General features: G+C 40.9%; 1 protein-coding gene across 1 annotated transcript in view; it reads left to right on the top strand.

Moving 5' to 3' along the window:
• The first annotated feature begins 1,267 nt into the window (after nt 1–1,267).
• Nucleotides 1,268–14,139, top strand: part of LOC136872181 (UDP-glycosyltransferase UGT5) — a 108,183-nt gene continuing 95,311 nt past the window's right edge. Inside the window, exon 1 of the mRNA XM_068227462.1 lies at nt 1,268–1,364. The gene's annotated coding sequence lies outside the window, so the exon portion shown is untranslated. The remainder of the gene's footprint in view (nt 1,365–14,139) is intronic.

Here is a 14,139-nt window from a genome sequence, read left to right as displayed (position 1 = left end):
CTGCGTCCCCCACCCATAAAGGATCCAGTAAATCTACCGACACAAGACTGACATATTTGAGCACCTTCAAATACCACTGGACTGAGCCAGGATCAAACCTGCCAAGTTAGAGTCGGAAGGCCAGCACATCAATCATCTGAGCCACTCAGCCCAGCAATTTATTACCTAAAATTAGTTTTGGTAGTCTGAAGAACCTAACAGTTATAAATTAACTGAGTCAAAACTGAAAAGAAATGGCATTAGATATTACACACCACTGGATTAGAGTAAAATGGAATGTCAAAAATATCAAGCAGACATCCAGATGGGTTCAAATTAAAATGTCTGTACATGGTAGCTGAGGTCATACGATTAGTATTATCATTATTTTTTTCAAAAAATTTTTATTATTTGCTTTTATGTCACACCGACACAGATAGTTCTTATGGTGATGATGGTGGGATTGGGAAGGAAGCGATCATGGCTTAATTAAGGAACAGCCTCAGCATTTGCCTGATGTGAAAATGGGAAACTACGGAAGACCACCTTCAGGGCTGCTGACAGTGGAGTTCAAACATACTATCTCACGGATGCATGCCCACAGCCAAGCACCCCTAACCGCACGGCCAGCTCACCCGGAATTATTATTGTTATTACTAGTGGAAGGAGTTCAAAATTTTTCTTTTAGTTATTCAGGATAGAAAAGCTAAAGAAAAAAAACACTTCACACATGTTACTTTTACTTCAATGTATGCATTATTACTAAATTTCATAAAAATCAGAATTGGTGAAGTCAAAGAGTTCCATTCTTGTTGCTGCCATGGCCACTCTTCTTAGAGGGTTAAGCAGGAATAACTATAAACAAGAATAAAGTCTGATGATCCTGTAGTTTTATTGTCACTAACCATTGAGACATTGGATTGTGTGCACATTTTATTCTATTGTTTATATTATGAGAACTCTGTGACTTTATTTACATGTTTAGCTGGCACATATTAGAAAAAAGAAAGGATATTTGTTCTTCATGAAACTTCTACCTTTCATATGAGGATAAAATTACAGTAAATTTGACTAAAGAAGTAAAGAAACCTTGAAAGTTTTCTTTATATAATATATGAAGTAGCCACAATAAGGATGAGGTAATTATGTGATGTATAACTGACCTTACAATGCTTTCAACAACCTGCAATTTAAATCCAATTATCTCACAAATCATTGCCATGCAACTTAGCTCCTCCTGTATGTCAAGGACATCTGTCCCCCACCTCATTGAAGGGAGTATGGATGTCACAAGTAGTTCAGTCTTCTCATTCATATGCAGCATTTCACAGTGTAGTAGCACATCGTCTTTTAAATATAAGAAAGAAACAGGTTTGTTTCTGAAGGTAAGACATCATCTAAGGATGTATCAATTTCTCCACTTCATATATTTCTGTGCAGTCTCATCATCTTAGAAGAACAAAAAACAAGAATTTAAAGAAAGAAAATTTAAAGAAAGCGCTGCAAAAATAATAAGATTCTTTATAAGGCATTATGTGGCCTTGAATAAATTTCCAAAGTAATGTGTTTCAACCTCAACCCTTCTGTCAATTTATCAGTTCTGTTTAAAATTATGGCTATTAACCACATTACATGCATCCAGTCTTAATACAAAGATCACTTCCTGCATATGATGTAGCATTTAAAAAGAATCTGTACATGTTGCTCCAGTACAGCGTTTCATCTGGCTCAGCCCAGTGGTATTTGAAGGTGCTCAAATACATCAGCCTCATGTCGGTAGATTTCCTGGCATGTAACAAAACTCCTGCAGGACAAAATTCCAACACCTCAGTGTCTTTAAAAACTGTCAAAAATGTGTTAGTGGGATGTTAAAGCAATAACATTATTATTATTATCATCATCATCACAGTGTTTCATGTTGTCCATTGTCCGACTCGTTGGCTGAATGGTCAGCATACTGGCCTTCGGTTCAGAGGGTCCCGGGTTCAATTCCCGGCTGGGTCGGGGATTTTAACATTCATTGGTTAATTCTAATGGCCCGGGGACTGGGTGTTTGTGCTGTCCCCAACATCCCTGCAACTCACACACCACACATAACACTATCCTCCACCACAATAACACGCAGTTACCTACACATGGCAGATACCGCCCACCCTCATCGGAGGGTGTGCCTTACAAGGGCTGCACTCGGCTAGAAATAGCCGCACGAAATTATTATTATTATTATGTTGTCCATTGCAGTGGGTATGTCCTTGTCACTTATTTATATGCTCAAAAATTATAATGCAGTTACATGCATGGGGAGGAGTCTCTCACCTTGTATATATCGTTTATTTCAAGCTTTTAGGAGCTTTACTTGTCATATCTCCCCTAGATAAGAGTTCAAATGTTATTGTTTTAAATTGGTCCAACTCTATTTTCTGAATGAATTACAGTATAATAGAGAAAATATATAAATATTATCATTTGATCTTTTGCTGGTGGACTCCCATCTACAATGCCATGTCTTTACATGTCACAGTGAATTTTATTGTAAGTAGGCTTCTTCACTCCTAACTGTAATTAATATTATTGTTAATTGTATGATAACCTTTAGTAGTAGTAGTAGTAGTAGTAGTAGTAGTAGTAGTAGTAGTAGTAGTAGTAGTAGTAGTAGTAGTAGTAGTAGTAGTAGTAGTAGTAGTAGTAGTAGTAGTAGTAGTAGTAGTAGTAGTAGTAGTAGTAGTAGTAGTAGTAGTAGTAGTAGTAGTAGTAGTAGTAGTAGTAGTAGTAGTAGTAGTAGTAGTAGTAGTAGTAGTAGTAGTAGTAGTAGTAGTAGTAGTAGTAGTAGTAGTAGTAGTAGTAGTAGTAGTAGTAGTAGTAGTAGTAGTAGTAGTAGTAGTAGTAGTAGTAGTAGTAGTAGTAGTAGTAGTAGTAGTAGTAGTAGTAGTAGTAGTAGTAGTAGTAGTAGTAGTAGTAGTAGTAGTAGTAGTAGTAGTAGTAGTAGTAGTAGTAGTAGTAGTAGTAGTAGTAGTAGTAGTAGTAGTAGTAGTAGTAGTAGTAGTAGTAGTAGTAGTAGTAGTAGTAGTAGTAGTAGTAGTAGTAGTAGTAGTAGTAGTAGTAGTAGTAGTAGTAGTAGTAGTAGTAGTAGTAGTAGTAGTAGTAGTAGTAGTAGTAGTAGTAGTAGTAGTAGTAGTAGTAGTAGTAGTAGTAGTATATGAAAATTAGTATTTCCAAGACTAAAGTGATGTCAGGAAGAAACCTAAGAGATTATTTATTTATTTATTTATTTATTTATTTATTTATTTATTTATTTATTTATTTATTTATTTATTTATTCATTCATTAATTCATTCATTCATTCATCCATTCATTCATTTATTTATTTACAATTGGCTTTAAGTCACATCAACACAGATAGGTTTTATGGCGACAGTGAAGTAGAAAAGGGCTAGGAGTGGGAAGGAAACGGCCATGGCCTTAATTAAGGTACAGCCCCAGTATTTGCCTGGTGTGAAAATGGGAAACCACAGAAAAGTATCTTCAGGGATGCCAACATTGGAGTTCAAACCCACCGTCTCCCGAATGCAAGCTCACAGCTGCGCCCCTAATTGCAAAGCCAAGGCCAACTCGCTCGGTTACCTAAGAGAATTGAATGTCAAGTTGGGAATACAAAACGTAGATCATTTTAAGTATTTAAGATGTGTATTCTCTCAGGATGCCGGCCCTATGGTGTAGGAGTAGCGTGCCTGCCTCTCGCCTGGAGGCCCCAAGTTCGATTCCCGGCCAGGTCAGGGATTTTTCTCTTGACCTGAGGGCTGGTTCAAGGTCCACTCAGCCTACATGATAAGAATTGAGGAGCTACAGTATCTGACAGTGAGATGGCGGCCCCGGTCTCGAAAGCGCAGATTAATGACCGAGAGGATGCATTGTGCTGACCACATGGCCCCTCGTAATCTGCAGGCTTTTGGGCTGAGCAGCGGTTGCTGGGCAGTCCAAGGCTCTTTCAAGGGCATTAAGTGCTGTGGGGTTTGGTTTGGTTTTTATTCTCCTAGGATGTTAGTTTAGTAAGTGGGATTGAATCAAAGTGCAGCAAAGCTAACACAGTGAGCTCACAGTCTGTTTACAGACCAAATTTGCTGTATGGGAGTGAAAGATGGGTGGACTCAGGATATCACATTCATAAGTAGAAGTAGCAAATATGAAAGTAGAGATAATGATCGCTGGTAGAAACAATTAGGAACAATGGCAGAAGGGTACTCAGAATGAGGAAATAGAAGCTAAGTTAAGAATTAACTCGATGGATGAAGTGGTACGCATAAATTGGCTTTGGTGGTGGGGTGATGTGAGGCAAATGAAGGAGGACGGGTTACCTAGGAGAAAAATTAAATTAGTCATGGAGGGCTGCCAGGCTGAGTGGCTCAGACAGTTGAGCCACTGGCCTTCTGACCCCAACTTGGCAGGTTCGATCCTGGTTTAGTCTGGTGGTATTTGAAGGTGCTCAAATATGTCAGTCTCGTGTCAGTAGATTTACTGGCACGTAAACGAACGCCTGCGGGAAAAATTCTGGCACCTCGGTGTCTCCGAAAACTGTAAAAGTATACTCAGTTTCTAATGATTGAAAGAAAGGTATAGAACTAAATGAAGCCACAAAGCTTGTTATAAATAGATGATTGTTAAGGCACTTTGTAAATCCACAGAGGCTTGCAGATAGAATGCTGAAAGACACAACAGTCTATAACGAAAACATATGTACTGTAATCAAATGATTAATAATTAATATTATTAAATTAATTAAACAATTAATAATAATTGTTACGGAGATATCCGTGGTAGGTAGAGGTGAAAGAAGGTGCGGGTGTGAATGGGTTTCAAGCTACGAATTTAACGTGCAATGTAAAATTAATTTAAAATTTAACTAGGTTATATTTTCTTTTCAAAAACAAGAGATAACAATCATAACAGGTACAGAGTAGCAAAAATGTAGGTACAATATTACTGGATTCGGGCTCAGTGCCCTTACTTCATAACTCTTGGGCCATCAGCCCCGCCTTACTCCAAAAAAATTTTAGCCAAGGGGCAGAAAGCCCCATTCATGCCCAGGAGCACTGGCTCCAAACATTACACATAAAGCCTGCACGAGGCATACAGAAACAAATTTCAAAGAGCGATCCGCTCTCAAAATTGTAAGCCTATCACAAGGCCACACCAAACTCTACCTTCAAGCTGTCCTCTAAGGACGTATTCACAGGGGTAAAATACCCAACCAACTGAGGTCTATTACATGAAAAGAAGGTTGATTACATGACCTCTAAAATAACAATTTGAGAGGAGGCGAACTTGCACTCCTAATACACTTTGTTTTTAAAACCTAATCTGGCTCTGGGCCACTAACGCAAGGGCTAATCCCATACTACAGAGGTGACTTAGAGAAGAACACTTTACATTACATAAACGAAGAATAGTTTGAGAAAATAAGTTCACCTCAAAACAAATGTGAGTGGGAGCTCGAGAGGGTAGCACTCTCTATCCCAATATGTAGCTTTACAAGAAAAAGATGAAAAGAGTAATTACATTTTAGGAAAAGGTTACATGATGGAAATGCTTCGAACCCGCCGCGAGTGTTAAACTGCCTACCTAGCAAGAAAAGAAGTTATTAATAGGCCATTACCTGGTGTTGAACGGCTGAAGAAGAAAGAGGCGCTTCCCGCCTCCTGCTATGTACTTAATACACTGAAAGATGGAACAGAAGTGGCCCGGAGACCCTAAAATCAGCAGTTTATATACTCTCGCGGAAGTTTCTAGGCGTTAGGGGAATGAAAACACCCGCCCACAATGTTTTTATTGGATAGGACCCCGCAATCGATTCAAGTTGGGGGAAGATACATCTGATTGGATAGAAATTAATTTAAGAAATTCGGGATTGGCTACATGCAAAACAAGGGGAAAGAGAGGGGTATACAGCCAACTTAAACAATAACAGAAAGAAATTTAGCAAAGAACAAACATTTGAAATAAAAATTTCTTCAACAAAATAGTTCTTTGACTCCGCACTAGGTTGCACTATTGTTGATCTTCAGTAGTGTCCTCTAGAAGAGAAAGTTCACACTTCTTACTTCAAGCTAAACAAAAACACATCAAAAGTGACACAGTTCAAAAACTCAAAATTTTCCACGTGGTGACATCTTCTGAGAAAGTAGAGAATTAATAGAATAGATAAAGTTCAACCTTCCTCCAGAAGAGGAGTTTCAACTGGCGCAACTTTTAAATAAACGGTGTAGAGGTGTACCGCCCGGTACAGACCTCCCCCCCCAAAAGTTCCTCCAGGGGTGACACATGAAATCAGTTTGAAACAAAGTCCAAGTAATGATGTTGATACGAAGATAGATAGCAGAAGCATTTACAAGATTTCTTAATTCAGTTTCAAAATGTTGTTGTTGCAGGTGAATGAAAGTCTTTATGTTTGTAGAATTTGAATTACTGAAGATAAACTTTTAATACTTAAAGGTGAAGAAAAATTTTGCAATGTCCACCAAATATTGTTGTTGAATTCCCAAGTGTAGTTATTGCTTATGGTGACTGTCCATGTAGTTGATGTAGATTGAGTCGGATGGCCAGACCGGCCGTTGCAGCTTGCGGCCAACGGAGGCCGCTCGGACCCCTCAAGTACCCTGAGATACCGCTCGCCCGCACTATGAGGGGAGCAGAGGTGTTGAAGTACGCCGCGCCCGCGGTGAACAGATACAGGCTGCGGGCATGTAGCAGGTCGTGCGCCGCACATCAGCCTTGGCCGGGAGGAGAGCTCCGGCTCGCCGTTCACATGTCGTCCTCGCTGGAGAGGAGGGGGCCCATCCCCCTCCCCAGTCGCTGCACGGCGCTGCGCGGCTGCGGGGGCGCTGAAACATTAAAGCTAGGCGGCAGAATTGTGTTGGACTATCATCTTCTTTGAGGGTACAGGCTTGTGGAGAGGTTGAGGGGCCAGCGGCGTGTAGATATCCATGGCATTTACTATAATGAAGCCACAGTGTAAGGTGGAGCAGGAGACGGGAGCGTGGTAATGGCCGTGGCAAGAACAGGATGGCAGTTTAACGGGTCGGGGCAGGTTTTACACAAGGCTTACATCTAAAACCAAAATATTACAGAAGGGGCAGAATGCCTTAAAAGTGAAACTCAAAAAAATATAACCTTCATATCCTTTCAAAATAATATGAAGCAAGTTAACACAGAAATTACACCGGTTTCACCTGGGACAGGTGAACTCTAAATATCCTCTCGGTGGCTGGATTACTTAGCAATAAGGTAACCGGCGTAAGAAAATCGAGAATGATACAAGGCCCATGAAATCTGGGGGCAAGCTTGCCCGCGGGAACAAAATTTTTGACCATAACCTGGTCACCTACCTTCAAAGTGGTGGGTCTCCGTCCACGATCATACCTTTCCCTAACCTTTTCATGAGACACTTTAAGATTGGCTTTAGCCTTCTTCCAAAGATCTTTAATGTTATCCGGATCTATTGTCTCGGGTAGAATGTCATTCAAAGACCAGAGGTTAGAGAGCGGCGAGTTGGGAACAAACTTGAACATCAAAGAAGCTGGAGTAAATTTGTGTGATTCATGGACCGCCGAATTCAAAGCAAAAGCTAACCAATGCAGGGACGTGTCCCACCTAGAATGATCCTCATGATGATAGGCAATAAGTGCGGACCTGAGATTACGGTTAACCCGTTCAGCCAGAGATGGTTGAGGGTAATAAGCGGAAGTAGTTACATGAGAGATGGACAAGTCAAAACAGAATTTACGAAATAAATTAGATGTAAAAGCCTTAGCATTATCAGATACAATGTATTGGCACAGACCAAAAGAAGCGAAAATAGAATTTAAGCAAGTAATGGTTGACTGAGCGGTAGCCAGCTTAGTCGGAAATAACCAGGAAAATCTTGTAAAACCATCTACACACACAAAGATGAACTTGTTGGCATTACCCTTTGACTGGGGGAAGGGTCCCACATAATCAATATACAGGCGTTCCATGGGGCGCGACGCTTGATGAGAAGACAAAAGGCCTACTTTAGTGGACATGGTGGGTTTACTGATCAAACAAGATTTACAAGCTTTTACAAGTTCCCGAATTTCACCGTCCATACCTTTCCATATGAACATTTCACGAATCTTTTCACGAGTTTTAAAGATTCCAAGATGCCCCCCCAATGGGGTCTCATGATAGTATTTGAAGATCATAGGTACAAGAACCGCTGGAACAACAACTTTCATCAACTTATCATGCCTCGAAGGGCAACATAAAACACCATTCCTCAGAACATAAGGGACGACATGTTCCCCAGAAGAAAGGGTTTCCATTATCGGAGCCAGCGTAGGATCTTCACGTTGGTATTTCTCAATATCCCTAAAAAGCATGGGAGCATCTGTTAAGATGGCATTAACACCAGATAGTATGGACTCAGAAGGTGATGAACTGTCGACCGGTTCGTGGGTCTCTACGTCGTTATGAAACATACGGCTGAGTCCATCAGCAACAACCTTTTCGGTACCTCTGATATGTCTAACATCAAACTGGAAGGCGGAAATACGAATAGCCCAGCGGGCTATACGACCAGTACGACGCGGCCTACCTAAGACCCAGCTTAAGGCTTGATTATCTGTCTCCAGGTCGAATTTAACGTGTTCCAGATAGAGACGGAACTTTTCTAAGGCAAATAAGACTGCCAAACCTTCGAGCTCATAGATGGAATACTTGGCTTCTTGAGCCGACAATGTCCTAGACGCATAGGCGATGGGTCGCCTCCCTAGTTCAGTCTCTTGAAGAAGGACTGCAGCTACAGCTGACGACGACGCATCCGTTTGGACGATGAATTTCTTCGAGAAATCAGGCATAGCAAGTACAGGGGCATTACAGAGAGCTAATTTAAGATCTTCGAAAGCGGCTTGTTGAGAAGGTCCCCACTCGAATTTGATGCCTTTCCTACGAAGAAGGTTTAAGGGCGCCGCTCTATTAGCGAAGTTAGGAATAAACTTCCTGAAGAAATTCACCATACCAATGAATCTAGCGATACCTTTGATGTCCTTAGGAGGTTTAAAATCACGGATGGCCTGTGTTCTAGAATGATCGACAGCTACCCCATCGGGTGACACAATATGCCCTAGGAATGACATAGAGGGCTTAGCAAAGGCAACCTTGGACAACTTGACAGTTAACCCAGCCTTACGAAGGCGATTCAGAACTTCTCGCAGATGATCTAGATGTTTTTCAAAAGTCTCGGAAAATACGACGACATCATCCAAGTAGTGATATAAGTACTCAAATTTGATGTCGGAAAAGACCCTATCTAGTAGCCTAGTGAGCACAGCTGCCCCCGTGGGGAGCCCGAAAGGCACGCGGTTGTATTCGTATAAGTTCCAGTCCGTGGCAAACGCTGTAAGATGTTTAGACTCTTCGGCAAGGGGAATTTGATTATAGGCCTGATTCAAGTCCAAGATGGTGAAGAACTTGGCCTTACGAAACCATGAAAAGCAAGAATGAAGGTCGGGAAGGGGCACAGATTGCAACACCACCTTCCGATTGAGAGCCCTGTAATCAATGACAGGCCTGAAGCCTCCTTGGGGTTTCGGGACTAGAAAAATAGGCGAAGAATACGCTGACTTAGAGGGCCTAATAATACCATCCTTCAACATCTGATCGATGATTTCTTTCAGAGCCTTCATTTTAGGTGGAGATAGCCTATACGGTGGAAAACGGACAGGAATCGAATCCGTGACCTCAATTTTGTATTCAATAAGGTCAGTAACACCAAGAGTATCAGAGAACACCTCGGGAAACGACTGACACAGTTTCCGAATACTATCAGCCTGCTCCTCAGGTAGATGTCTAAGGTCTAACAACATCTCATCCTGGGTAGGCGAAATAGATGAACATGATACAGAATTACACTTTAACAAGGGAATTCTACAATTGGACGCAAATTTGAATGTGCACGACCTACTCTGGAGATCGAGCACCAGACCAGTGTGAGAAATGAAGTCCGCTCCCAATATGATGGGGCAAGACAAGTGCTTAGCCACAAACAGTTTGATTTTCCATGTAAATTTAAAAATACGAATTTTGACCAGTACGGAACCTAGAATTTCTAATGGCGATGAATTAGCCGAAACATATTGAATAAGAGCTGAGACATGGTCAGGTAGTTTACAAACAGATTTCAATTTAGAATACCATTCAGCCGAAATAATCGAACAAACACTGCCTGAATCTAAAAGAGCTGTTATAGGCTCGTTATTTAACTCAATCTTAAGAAAAGGAACAGGTGCGGGGGTATCCGCCGCAATCCTAAGACATTCTTTAGGGCATTCAAAAGATGAATTTGAAGGCTGATTGTTCTCTGCATTTACAACCTGTTTACTAGGGGCTGAGTCTCGGGAAGATGGATTAGTCGACTCAACCGATGCCACTAGTCACTTTTTATTATTGGCATAGGTGGAATTGGCACCAGAAGTTGAGCAGGAGGGGGTGCTATTTGAGTTTGGGCAATTTTTGGCGATATGTGAGAAGGCCCCACACTTAAAACAGCCTTGTGATGAACCAGCTCCATTATTTGCCCTACTAGACTTGATCAGAGGACACTTATTGCGCAGATGGTCAGGCGACCCGCAAGCATAACATTTACGAGGGGTGACTGATCGGCGAGGTGGAAGCCGAGTATTACTAAAAGAAGGCGGGGGTTCTTTTGCCACACGCAAGGAATCGGCATACCTAACTCCTTCCGCAGAGACGGCTAATGCTTCCAGTTCAGAGAAGGTTTGCGGGCACGCCGCGAAACACAAATATGACCTGTAGGGTGGTGAAATCCCTTCGATAATAGCTTGCACGATCTGATCCTCAGGGAAGTGGAGAGCAAACACCCTAGTATAAAACTTAATATCTTGGATGAAGTCTGCCAGGTTTTCATCCAAGCGCTGTACCCGATAATAGTATTTCTGAATAAGAGATGACCTCGCGCGGGCAGGAATAAAATTTGCAAGCAGATGTGCATGGAAATCTTCGATAGATGACTGTTCAGCTATGGCTCTTACTATTTTATCTGAGAGAACCCCAATAGCATAAGGATAGATAATTTGCAAAATTTGACATGGGGAAAGAGAAAACACAAGGGCATGATCCTGAAATTCCACTAGAAATCTTAAAAATGAAATTACGTCACTGGTGGTATTAACGGAAAACTTGGATATACCTCTGAGCAACATTGCCAATGGATGAGGCAAGCTGCTAAACCCGGGCGACATAGTAGGTAAAGGTTTCAATGGCAAGGAAGTTAATTCAGCACGTACATTGTTCAACGATGTGCGGCGTTCAGACTCGTTGTCCAATGGGGCAGAGATAGTTTGAGCAGCAACGGTTATCCTATTGCCTTCTCCCTTAGCAGGTTCTGCCTCACTACTTACATTCACTATGGTGGGCTGATCAGATTTGGGAGGAACTTCCCCAGTTAACAATTGAGTGACTTTACTAGACAATTCAGAGATAGTTTCAAGGAGCGTATTAGCTTGCTTCCTCTGAACGTCATTCACCTTCAGAGACAACAGATCATTAACTCTATTTGAAAAGTGATATAATCTGCCTTGCACACGCTTAATTTGGTTAGGAGACGGATCATTTTCATCAAAAAAACTAACTACGGAAGCTAGCCCAGTAATATTCTCCGTGATCGTGGAAAGAGAGTCGTCAATTTCTTTCTCTCCCAAATTGGGGATGGAAATGGGCAAATCAAGGGACTCTCTAAGCTTGTTAGTGTCTATTGCAACCGTGCCTCCAGATTGAACGTTTCTGATAGTTAACTCGTATATCAACTCCTCTTTGCGCAAATAGTTAAGGAGGAGAACATCGCGAGGGCCGGACATGATGACAGAACAATTTTAAAAAAAACTCAAAAAATTCCAGCAACTGAGAAAATTGTTAGAGTTCGAATTAAAGCAATGTTTAGCCGTCAAAAGGGGCTAAATTGAGACCCATTCAACCACGCTCTGCTACCACTTGTTACGGAGATATCCGTGGTAGGTAGAGGTGAAAGAAGGTGCGGGTGTGAATGGGTTTCAAGCTACGAATTTAACGTGCAATGTAAAATTAATTTAAAATTTAACTAGGTTATATTTTCTTTTCAAAAACAAGAGATAACAATCATAACAGGTACAGAGTAGCAAAAATGTAGGTACAATATTACTGGATTCGGGCTCAGTGCCCTTACTTCATAACTCTTGGGCCATCAGCCCCGCCTTACTCCAAAAAAATTTTAGCCAAGGGGCAGAAAGCCCCATTCATGCCCAGGAGCACTGGCTCCAAACATTACACATAAAGCCTGCACGAGGCATACAGAAACAAATTTCAAAGAGCGATCCGCTCTCAAAATTGTAAGCCTATCACAAGGCCACACCAAACTCTACCTTCAAGCTGTCCTCTAAGGACGTATTCACAGGGGTAAAATACCCAACCAACTGAGGTCTATTACATGAAAAGAAGGTTGATTACATGACCTCTAAAATAACAATTTGAGAGGAGGCGAACTTGCACTCCTAATACACTTTGTTTTTAAAACCTAATCTGGCTCTGGGCCACTAACGCAAGGGCTAATCCCATACTACAGAGGTGACTTAGAGAAGAACACTTTACATTACATAAACGAAGAATAGTTTGAGAAAATAAGTTCACCTCAAAACAAATGTGAGTGGGAGCTCGAGAGGGTAGCACTCTCTATCCCAATATGTAGCTTTACAAGAAAAAGATGAAAAGAGTAATTACATTTTAGGAAAAGGTTACATGATGGAAATGCTTCGAACCCGCCGCGAGTGTTAAACTGCCTACCTAGCAAGAAAAGAAGTTATTAATAGGCCATTACCTGGTGTTGAACGGCTGAAGAAGAAAGAGGCGCTTCCCGCCTCCTGCTATGTACTTAATACACTGAAAGATGGAACAGAAGTGGCCCGGAGACCCTAAAATCAGCAGTTTATATACTCTCGCGGAAGTTTCTAGGCGTTAGGGGAATGAAAACACCCGCCCACAATGTTTTTATTGGATAGGACCCCGCAATCGATTCAAGTTGGGGGAAGATACATCTGATTGGATAGAAATTAATTTAAGAAATTCGGGATTGGCTACATGCAAAACAAGGGGAAAGAGAGGGGTATACAGCCAACTTAAACAATAACAGAAAGAAATTTAGCAAAGAACAAACATTTGAAATAAAAATTTCTTCAACAAAATAGTTCTTTGACTCCGCACTAGGTTGCACTATTGTTGATCTTCAGTAGTGTCCTCTAGAAGAGAAAGTTCACACTTCTTACTTCAAGCTAAACAAAAACACATCAAAAGTGACACAGTTCAAAAACTCAAAATTTTCCACGTGGTGACATCTTCTGAGAAAGTAGAGAATTAATAGAATAGATAAAGTTCAACCTTCCTCCAGAAGAGGAGTTTCAACTGGCGCAACTTTTAAATAAACGGTGTAGAGGTGTACCGCCCGGTACAATAATAATAATAATAATAATAATAATAATAATAATAATTTCATCTGTGGAACAGTGATTGCAGGTGGTTGTTGCTGTTGTTGTTGTTGTTGTTGTTGTTGTTGTTTACTCCCTGCAGATAGGATGGTCAAAGTCTGGCATCTGGTTTTGGTTTTCTAATTCTATTTTGGTTGATCTATCTCACCCTCATCCAGTCGCCTCTTTCTTGGGAAAGAATATTTCCCATAATTGTGCCTTCATTGTAGAGCAGTAATCTGATATAATGACATCCAAGGGACCTAAAAATCGTGTTGTTATAAATGAGGGTCATAGTAATCGAGTTTTGTATTATCAGTCTAGCGAGGTGTAAAATGAAAAATAGAGTAACATAAACTTAATTAGGCTCATTTTAGATTTATGTATTCACTTTTAAGCATACCATGAGCATAATAAAATACACATACAATTATAAATACGGTGTTCTGTATTAAAACAGTTTGTCATGTACTCACGAAACTTCTTTACTTAGGAGTGAAGTGATCAGTCATTTTTCTCTGTTGTCTCCCACTTGCCATCAATACTTTTTCATGTTTGAATTACAGAGTTTTGTCCGGTGTCAATCTAAAGATGTCACAATCGGCATATACTTCATGTACATTAGGCCACATGGTAG

Source organism: Anabrus simplex, chromosome 4 (genome assembly GCF_040414725.1).
Source record: "Anabrus simplex isolate iqAnaSimp1 chromosome 4, ASM4041472v1, whole genome shotgun sequence".
Lineage (NCBI taxonomy): Eukaryota > Metazoa > Arthropoda > Insecta > Orthoptera > Tettigoniidae > Anabrus > Anabrus simplex.
Note: the sequence above shows the minus strand (reverse complement) of the source record. Positions and strands in the feature narration are given on the sequence as shown.